The sequence below is a fragment of the Ziziphus jujuba genome, chromosome 12 (genome assembly GCF_031755915.1).
Source record: "Ziziphus jujuba cultivar Dongzao chromosome 12, ASM3175591v1".
Classification (NCBI taxonomy): Eukaryota; Viridiplantae; Streptophyta; class Magnoliopsida; order Rosales; family Rhamnaceae; genus Ziziphus; species Ziziphus jujuba.
Window position 1 is genome coordinate 26581171 of NC_083390.1, and position 10478 is coordinate 26591648.

Sequence of the window (10478 nt, forward strand, 5' to 3'; positions counted from 1 at the left end):
ATGGAACTTTGCTTATTTCTTGTTTTGACGATCGATGAATCAAATGATATTTTTGTTCCAATTTTTGTCTCTTCTTCTCCCTCTGAATCAAACTTTTTCTTGCCATAATGGCTCAATTCCTATTAGTTTAGTTTCAATGATACAAGTCGGATCCTAAACGTAGAAATATAAGAAGGTAGTCCCCCTTCTCCATTGAAAGAAATGTATTATTGAGGATAATACAACACAATAAAAAGAGCCACTAGTTTATCTTTCCATCGAATCAAATTAGCCAAAGGTGTTCGTTCATGAGCCAATGCTAAAGTTTCAATCAATTCCTGCCAATATCCACGCCAGGAAATTAAGAACATAAACTCAATAGCCCAAACAATATGTCCAAATAAAAACATCCATGCCTAAGCCGATAAACTATTCATACCAAAATGGTCGTATCCATTGATAAGTTGTGAAGAGTTTAACCATAAATAATCTTTTAACCATCCCATCAAATAAGTGGAAGACTCATTAAACTGTGAAACACTACCCTGCCATAATGTGATGTGCTTCCAATGCAATAAAAATTCACCCATCCAATGGTATTTAACATCCAGAAAAATAGCCAAATAAAATGCATCCTAAGCTGAAATATCATAAGTACCACCTCATCCCGGATCGTCGCAAGGAGAACTATAACCAAAATCATTTTTATCTGGCATTAACTTGGAACCACATGCATCTAAAGCCCCTTTTACTAAGACCAATATAGTTGTATGTAAACCTAAAGAAATAGCATGATGAACTAAGAAGTCTCCGGGTCTTATTGTTAAGAATAGTAAATTACTATTCTCATTAACAGCATTTAACCAACCAAGCAACCATATGCTTCGACCTGCATTGAACGCGGGACCATTTGTTGAAGACAAAAGTACATCGAACCCATATGAAGTTTTACCATGGGTCGATTGTATCCATTGGGCAAATACAGGTTCGATCAAGATTTGTTTCTTTAGAGTACCAAAAGCAAGCATGACATCATTATGAACATAAAGTCCTAAAGTATGGAACCCCAGAAAGAGGTTGGCCCAACGTAAATGGGATATAATGGCTTCTTTATGGTCTAGCATTCTTGCCAATACATTATCCTCATTCTGATCCAGATTGTAATCTCTAATAAAAAATATAGCTCCATGAGCAAAAGCCCCTGTCATGATGAATCCTGCGAAGTATTGGTGATGAGTATATAAAGCAGCTTAAGTAGTAAAGTCCTGTGCTATGAACGCATAAGCGGACAAAGAGTACATGTGTTGAGCGACCAAGGAAGTAATAACCCCTAAAGAGGCTAGAGTAAGGTCTGATTAAAAATGAATTGAATTATTTATTGTGTCATAAAGACCCTTGCCCCCCCCCCCCCCCCCCCCCCAAGAGGAATATGTGCTTCTAAATGATTTTTTATACTATACCCAATCCCGAAATTAGTTCTATACGTATGACCAGCAATAAGAAAAATAAATGCAATAGCTAAATGATGATGAGCAATATCAGTCAGCGATAAACTTTGCATTTATGGATGGAATCCTCCAAGAAAGGTTAGAATGGCAGTTTCGACTCCTTGGGAGGTACAAAATAAATGACTACTTGAATTGGGGTTTTGAGCATAAAGATTCCACTGACCTGTAAAAAGTGGGTCTAATCCTTGGGGGTGCAGCAGTACATCTAAGAAATTATTCCAACGAACGTATTCCCCTCTGGCTCCTGGAATAGCAACATGAACTAAATGTCCTGTCCAAACCAATGAACTTACTTCGAATAGTCCTGATAAATGATGATTGAGGCGCGATTCGGCATTTTTAAACTAAAACAATGCTCGGTTTCCATTTCAGTTGTAGGTGTAACCAACTGGCTATTAAAGATATGGCAGAAAGAAATAATAGAAAAAAAGCTCCATTAGTATGTAAACCAATTGTATACCACCACTGATAAACACCAGAATAAGTGATATTCACTAGGCCAAGAGCAACCCAATCCTCCCGATTGACTAAAATGGGATTCCCAAATTGCATGAGCAATAGATCTTACCCGTAAAGGGTCCTGTACCCATGCCTCAAAGTTTCCTTGCCAAGCTACATGAAATAGATTTCTAAAAGTCCACAGAAAATTATTGCTAATTGCCCAAAATAGGAAGCAAAAATATTCTGATAATGATGTGGTAGCAATACCAAACCAAATATGATGAGTACTGGGGTCCTGAGATAAGCCTTGGCTAAACCTTGGAAATCTTAATGCCATAATGCCTTTCAAATCCTCCTAGCCATTACCCTACTGCAATAATTCTTGCTAAGAAGAATGCCCATGTGATGGCGATTCCACCCAGAAGGTAATGGGTTACTCCTATAGCATGTCTTCGGACAATGCTCAAGGCTCTAGGTTGAGTAGCAGGACCAACTTTTAATTTATTATGAGCCCAAACGATGGATTCAATAAGTTCTAGCCAATAGCCATGCCCACTGAATAGAAACATTAGACTAAAAGCCCATACAAAATGAGCACCCAGGAAAAAAATGCATTATGCAGATAATGAAGAACGATATGACTGAATTACCCGGGATGCCTGTGCCCATAAGAAATTGTGGAGCCACCCATTAATCGTAATGGAACTTTGTGCAAAGTTGCCTTTCATGATATAAGTTACCACTATCACTTATACTACCCTAAACATCTGACTGCATTTTCCAACTGAAATGGAATATTACTACCGAAATTGAATTATACATCCAGAATAGCCTTAAGAAGACATGATCCCAAGCGAATACTTGACATGTCCCCCCCCCCCTTCCAGACCCATCACAAGGGAAAAAAAAAACCAAGATTTGCTTTATCTGGTATTAAATGTGAACTACAAGCAAATAAAACACCTTTTAGAAGTATCAATACCGTCACATGAATCGTAAATGGATGAATGTAATGTATCAAAAAATTGGCAGTTCCTAATGGATTAGGTAACAAAGCAATCTTGCCGCCCACGGCCACTAAATCACCACCCCCCCCACCCCCCCAAGTTAGGCTGGTATTTGTTGTTGAACTAGGGGCCGTTGCACTAGGTGCTAAAGCATGGGTGTTTTGTATCCATTGAGCAAAAGACGAGTTGTAATTGTATAGCAGTATCTTAAAACATATCTTGGGGATGCCTTAAAGCACTCATAGTATCATTATGAATATAAAACCAAAACTGTGAAAGCCTAAAAATATACATACCCAGTTGAGATGTGATATGATTGCATCGCAATGTTTAAGGACACGATCTAATAGATCATTGTATCGAGTAGTTGGATCATAGTCTCTTACCACAAAAATGGCTGGATGTGCAGCAGCACCAACTATGTGAAATCAACCAATCCACATGTGATATATGAGCAATGAAAGTTGTGTACCATAGTCAGTAGCTAGATATGGATAAGGGGGCATCGAATGCATATGGTGAGCTACAACAACGGTTAAAGAGCCCAACATATCTAGGTTAATAGATAATTGAGTGTGCCATGACGTTGTTAGGATTTCATATAGACCTTTATGACCCTGGCCGGTAAATGGGCCTTTATGAGCCTCTAAAATATCTTTTATGCCATGACCAATGCCCCAGTTGGTCCTATACATGTGACCTGCTATTAGGAAAGAATCGCAATAGCTAAATGATGGTATGCTATACTGGACAGCCATAGACCCTCGGTTACTGAATTTAATCCTCCATGAAAGGTAAGAAATTTTGCATTTTTTGGCCAATTCAAGGTGAAAAAAAGGGTTGCTCCTTCAGCAAAACTGGGATAAAGTTGAGCCAAATGATCCCGATTTAAGATAAATTCATGATGAAGTGGAATCCCTTTAGGATTTACTCCAGCATTTAGAAATTGATTAATCAGTAAAGAGACATGTACTTGATGCCCTACCCAAGAAAGAGACCCAAGTCCTAGTAGCCCTGCCAAATGATGACTAATAATGAATTTGACATAGATAATAAATTAATAGCATATATTCATATGATCATGTGTCCAAATTCTAAATGCTAAATGCATGCATGCATGATTATATATATAGAGACAGACGCAGAAGTAAACCAATACAATATTAACTTAAATATAATATATACTAGCTAGACAGCTTAATTATATAGTTACCCAATTTTTTGGGACATTGGCTGTATTGTCCCATGCCACAATCCATTGAATCTGTCTTCCATTATCATTCACGCCATCTGCTATGAACTTAGCTCGACTTGCTTCTAAACCCGTATTATATTAGCCCGGATCGAAAAATTAAGTTCAAGTTCTTATGGTCACCTCAACCCTAATTAACCTATAAACCTCGATATATGATGAAGACGCCACAATAGGTGATAGATGTCCTACTGATGGTGTCTTAGGTGTTCAAAGTCGAAACTAAAACACTCACTCTCTAATGGTGTCTTAGGTGTTCAAAGAGAACAAAGAGAATTCTTTCTCATAAGTATTTTCTATGAAATAATAAAGGTGTATTCTCATTGAAAAAAGAGCCTTTAAATAGGCTAAAGTCACAAAACAATAAACCCTAACTTGCTAGGTAAAATCCAGCCCAGAGGAATTAGGAAACAAATGTGGCCGAAGTTTTCATGCTTTCCTAAACAAATTTGGATTAATTAATTCCCTTATTTTGAATTAGGAGTTAATTAATTTAGAATTGAAATAATAAAATAATAACTTTCCTAAACCAAATTGAAAGGTAGTTTCCTAAAACAAAAAGTCAAACTCAAATTAGGAAATTAGTTGATTAGTTTGACAACTAAGCTATCTTTGATCAATTTTCAGCTTGCAAAGGCTCCAAATCACCTCCCAAATGTTATGTAGGATGAAAAATAGGATTAATAATGATTTCCATACATTTCTATTGATTGGAACAAAGAGAAAATGCCAAATCAACAAAATACAGCAAAGTCAGCGGCAAATACAGCAAAATCGACCAACAATTCCTTCGATGCATAAATGGCCTTCTTGAATGCTTTTGCTTCTGCCTTGACTTGATTCCATGACCTGTTGGTCATATCAAGTGAATTCAAGAAGTGTTTAAAAGGTCTATCCCCACGCAACATAGGCTTGGACTTTCTTTGATTGGGAAACCTCTCCTTTCTTAAATGCAACCAAACCCAATTTCCAGGTTCAAAGACAACTTTAATCCGGCCTTGGCTAGCATTCCTTACATATTGCTCGGTCCTCCTCTCAATATTTACCTTTGTCTTTTCATGAATCTGCTTCACAAAATCAGCTTTTTGCTTGCCCTCTAGATTAGCATGTTCACTTAAAGGTAAAGGTGTTAATTCTAATGGAAACCATAAACAATCTCAAATGGTGTATATTTAGTAGCTGAATGCAAAGATCTATTATAACCAAATTCAACATGTGGCAAAAAGTCTTCCCATGTTCTTAAATTTCTACTAATTAAAGCCTTTAACAATGTAGACAAGGTCCTATTTACTACTTCAGTTTGTCTATCAGTTTGTGGATGACAAGTAGTTGAAAATAAAAGTTTAGTTCCTAACTTAGCCCATAAAGTTTTCCAAAAATAACTTAAGAACTTAGCATTCCAATTCGAAACAATAGTTCTAGCTATACCATGCAACCTCACAAGTTTGTTAAAGAATAAGTTAGCAACATTAGATGCATCATTAGTTTTATAACATGCAATAAAATGTGCTATCTTAGAAAATCTATCCACTACAGCAAAAATTGAATCCTTACCTGTTCTAGACCTAGGTAAGCCAAGAACAAATTCCATAGACAAATCTACTCAAGGAAAGGTTGAAATCGGCAAAGGATGATACAAACCATGCGGCTTCAATTTAGACTTGGCTTTTCGACAATTCAAGCATCTTTCACATATTCTCTCCACATCTCTTCTCATGTTAGGCCAATAAAAATGTTCTTGCAACACGGATGAAGATTTTAAAACACCAAAATGACTCATTAAACCACCACCATGACTTTCCCTCACTAACAATTCTTGAATGCTACAATTAGGCACAGAAAGTTGGTTTTAGATCCGTCAAAAATGTAAAATTTATTAAAACCATGTTTTGTACAGTTCCTAAATATTTATCCGAAGTCACTATCATGCTCATAAAGTTCTTTCAATTGTTAAAATCCAAGCAATCTAGCATCTAAGGTAAAAAATAGTACATACCTTCGGGATAATGCATCAGTGACCACATTTTCCTTCCCTCTTTTATAGTTGATAACGTAAGGAAAAGTTTCAATGAACTCAATCCACTTAGCATGCCTTTGGTTGAGCTTCCCTTGACCTTTAATCTGCTTTAGAGATTCATGATCCATATGAATCACAAACTCCTTCGGCATTAAGTAATGTTGCCATGTCTCTAAAGCTCTCACTAAAGCATACATCTCTTTGTCATAGGTCGGTTAGTTTAGGGTAGCTCCATTCAATTTCCCACTAAAGTGGGCTATGGGTCTTCCTTCTTGCATTAAAACAGATCCAATACCTACACTCGAAGTATTACATTCAATTTCAAAAGTTTTAGAAAAATTAGGCAAAACTAGTAAAGGTGCATTAGTTAATTTTTCTTTCAACAAATTAAAAGATTTTTCTTATGCTTCCCCCATTTGAAGCCAATATTCTTCTTTACAACTTTGGTCAAAGGCACTACAATGGTGCTAAAATCCTTGACAAATCTTTAGTAGAAATTAGCCAAACCATGAAAGATCCTCACTTGGGTAATAGAGGTAGGTTTCGGCCACTCTTGGATTGCTTTCACCTTGGATTGATCAACTTTAATTCTTGCATCACTTACAATAAATCCTAGAAATACCAATTCATCTTTATAAAAATCACACTTTTTCATGTTATCAAATAACCATTCCTTCCTAAGAATATTTAAAACTTGCCTGGGATGTCCTACATGCTCATCAAGGTTTCGACTATACACTAAAATATCATCAAAATATATAACCATAAAATTACCAATAAATAGACGCATGACATGATTCATTAATCTCATGAAAGTACTAGGTGTATTAGTTAAACCAAAAGGCATCACTAATCATTCGTACAATCCGTACTTAGTTTTAAATGCGGTTTTCCATTCATCACCCTCTTTCATTCTAATTTGATGATATCCACTCCTAAGATCAATTTTGGTAAACATTTATACACTATGTAATTCATCTAACATATCATCTAACCTAGGAATTAGATGTCTATATTTAATGGTAATATTATTTATGGCCATACAATCCACACACATACGCCATGATCCATCTTTCTTAGGTACTAACAAAATAGGAACAGCACATGGACTCATGCTTTCACGAATATATTCTTTGTCAAGCAATTCTCTTACCTGCCTTTGTAGCTCCTTTGTTCCTCGTGATTACTCCTATTGCAGGCCTATTAGGAATTGCAGCTCCCAGCATAAGATCAATTCGATGCTTAATCCCTTGGATAAGTGGTAATCCTTTAGACACTTCATCCGGAAAGACATCTTCAAAATCTTGTAAAAGAGAAGAGATAGAACTTGGCAATTCAAGTTCTTCGGGATTAGCTTAGTCATTTAAATAAACATCTTTATAAAGCATGACCAGCAAGGATTTATCACTCAAAAAATGCCTTTTTAATTTCCCCAAAACTAAGATAAATTTTTTTCTTTTTATTCTCTTTTCTTTCTCTTTCTTTCCCACTCACGGCTTCCACTCTCCTACTCTCACTCTCTGCTTTCTCTCTTGTTTTCACCTCATAATTGGGATTAGAATACTTACCTTGGATAGTAAGCTTGGCTTTGTTCTCATGGATAGATGGTGAAATTGTGGGTGCCACACTACATCTCTCCTTACGCATTTCAAGTTGGTCTCAATATACCTCCTTTAAAGTTAATGGCTTCAGCTTGACCTTTTTACCCTTAAATTTAAAAACAATGGAATTCTCTCTTCCATAATGTATGGCATCCTTCTCAAACTGCCATGGTCTCCCCGGTAAAATATGTCTGGCATGCATGGGAACAACATCACATAAGAAAATATCCACATATTTATCAATGTTGAATTTTACTTCGGCTTGCTTATTTACTTTCATCTCACCACTATCATTAAGCCATTGTAATCTATATGGTTCTCGATGTTTAATGGTTGCTAACTCTAATTTATCAACTACTAAATTACGAATTACTTTAGCACAACTTCCACTATCAACTATCATACCACAAATGTTACCTTGAATTTTACATCGGGTGTGGAAGATGTTCTCTCTTTGAATTTGATCCTCATCTTTATACACCGTTAGAACCCTTTTTTCCATTAAACGTAATTCAACACTTGAAGCCTTGAGTGTTTTGGATTCCTCTTGTTCTTCATCTCCGACTTCTTCGTCATCAAATTCATCTTCTCCTTCACTTCTTTCACTTTCGGATTCTAATTCACCATTAACTTTGAGCACCATGATTCTCCTATTCGGACATTGATTGGCAATGTTTCCTCATCCCTGGCATTTAAAACAAACAATATCTTTAGTTCTTAAAGGTTTAGGATCAAATTTACCTTCATATTTGTGTGCTTGGACAGATTCGGTCTTGGCTTCCTTCTTTGGCATATTTGTGCTTTCATCACCAGCTTTCGGTTTTGGCTTTATGTCATACGTGGGATTGCTTTTCCAAACACTTGGATCAGTCCTCCTGCTGCTTGAAATACCTCCAAACCGTGAGCTTGTACCCCTCCTCTTGATTTGATTTTCAATATTGATAGCCACATTAAGCATCTCCTCCAATTCTACATATTGTTGAAACTCCATTTGGTTGGCTATCTCGAGATTCAAACCACCCAAAAACCTTGCCATGGTTGCCTTACAATCCTCATTCACGCTCAATCTCATCATGAGCATCTCCATCTCCTTGTAATAATCCTCCACGGTCCTACTACCTTGTGATAATGATTGGAGTCTTTGATATAGCAACCTATGATATTGGGTCGGTACAAATCTCTTCCTTATGGCTCCTTTCATTTGTCGCCAAGTAGTAATCAATTCATCACCAACTCTCCTTTGGGTACTTTGCTAATTTGTCCACCATTGGAGTGCATAATGTCCAAACTCCAAAGCTGCCAATTTAACCTTCTTAGCCTCCGAATAGTTATGACAATAGAATATGATCTCCATCCACTCCTCCTGATGTGATTCCGCCCAAGCCCGCTCAACCGATAACCCGCTGGGGTGCTGACTCGACACGGATGAAGACTAGGTCAATCACAAGAGCTCAAATTAAGAGATTTAAAGACAACCTGGGAGTATTTATACAGGGGGTAATCAATCGCAACAGAGCTTGTCCATACTTGAAGATACAAAGCCTATTCTAAGCATCCAAGTGGTGGAAGCTGATATGGACCCGGGTGACGATTTTGGTACATTTTTGGAGTCCAGGAAGCATGAAATGGTTCCAATGATTTATGGGTTCAATACATATTCCTAAGAGGTCATGGAATCAAGTTAAAGCAGCCTCAAATGCAATCAAAAAGGGCTTGTACGGACAGCATCAACAATTTGGCCGAATTTGCTGTATTGCTTGCTGGCTTTACTGTATTTTACTGTATTAGCCTTTTCTTATTCTTCCAAGCATGGGCAACGTGTGGGACTTCATATTCAGCTTATTTGGCATCCTAAAAAGCATATTGAAGCTGATTTGGAGTTCAAATTGGTCAAAGATTGGTCAAAATCAACTTAGTCAAAAAGCTAGTATTTTGGTTTCCTAATTTGATTCTACTTTTTTGTTTTAGGAAATTACCATTACTTTTTAGTTTTTATTTATTTATGTTCTGGAACAATACGTTTAGTAAAGTTATTATTTTATTATTTTCATTGTAAATTAATTAATTCCTAATTCAAAATAAAGGAATTAATTAATCCAAATTATATTAGGAAAGGAGTGAGAATTTCGGCCACCATAGGAAACTACTTTGTATGGCCGGTTTTCCCTTTGTTTTTAGGGTTTTATTTCGTGGATTTGTAGCCTATTTAAAGGCTTATTTTTCAATAAGAATACAACTTTGATTTGATTAAGAAAATACTTGTGAGATTAATTATCTCTTTGTTCTTTGAGAACACCTAAAACACCATTAGAGAATTGGTTGTTTTAGCTTGACTTATCAATAGGTTTTCCATCCCCTATTGTGGCGTCTACATTATACCAAGGTTTCTAAACACAGGTTGGTTAGGGGTTGAGGTCAATTCCATTAGAACTTGAACTTAATTAAGATCCGGACTAATATAATACGGGTTTAGTTGCAGGTCGTCCTAGGTTCGTATCACCTCCCACTCTAAGTAAGCCTCTGGATCACTCTTTCCCATGAATGGTAGTATGCTAACCTTAATGTTTCCAAGGTGGTCATCTTATTCTCTAGCTCATCTCTCATGGGTTGGCCTTCCTTGGAGTGCAAAAAAATCATCCAATTCTTCCTCTAGATTGTCTCCAAAATTATCTT

The 10478-nt window shown here is 36.6% G+C and overlaps 2 pseudogenes; both read right to left on the reverse strand.

The window, feature by feature from the left end:
• Positions 1-614: 614 nt before the first annotated feature.
• LOC132800201 (photosystem I P700 chlorophyll a apoprotein A2-like) lies at positions 615-2265 on the reverse strand (annotated as a pseudogene).
• A 25-nt stretch (positions 2266-2290) lies between these two features.
• Positions 2291-8448, reverse strand: LOC125418961 (photosystem I P700 chlorophyll a apoprotein A1-like; annotated as a pseudogene).
• Positions 8449-10478: the final 2030 nt, after the last annotated feature.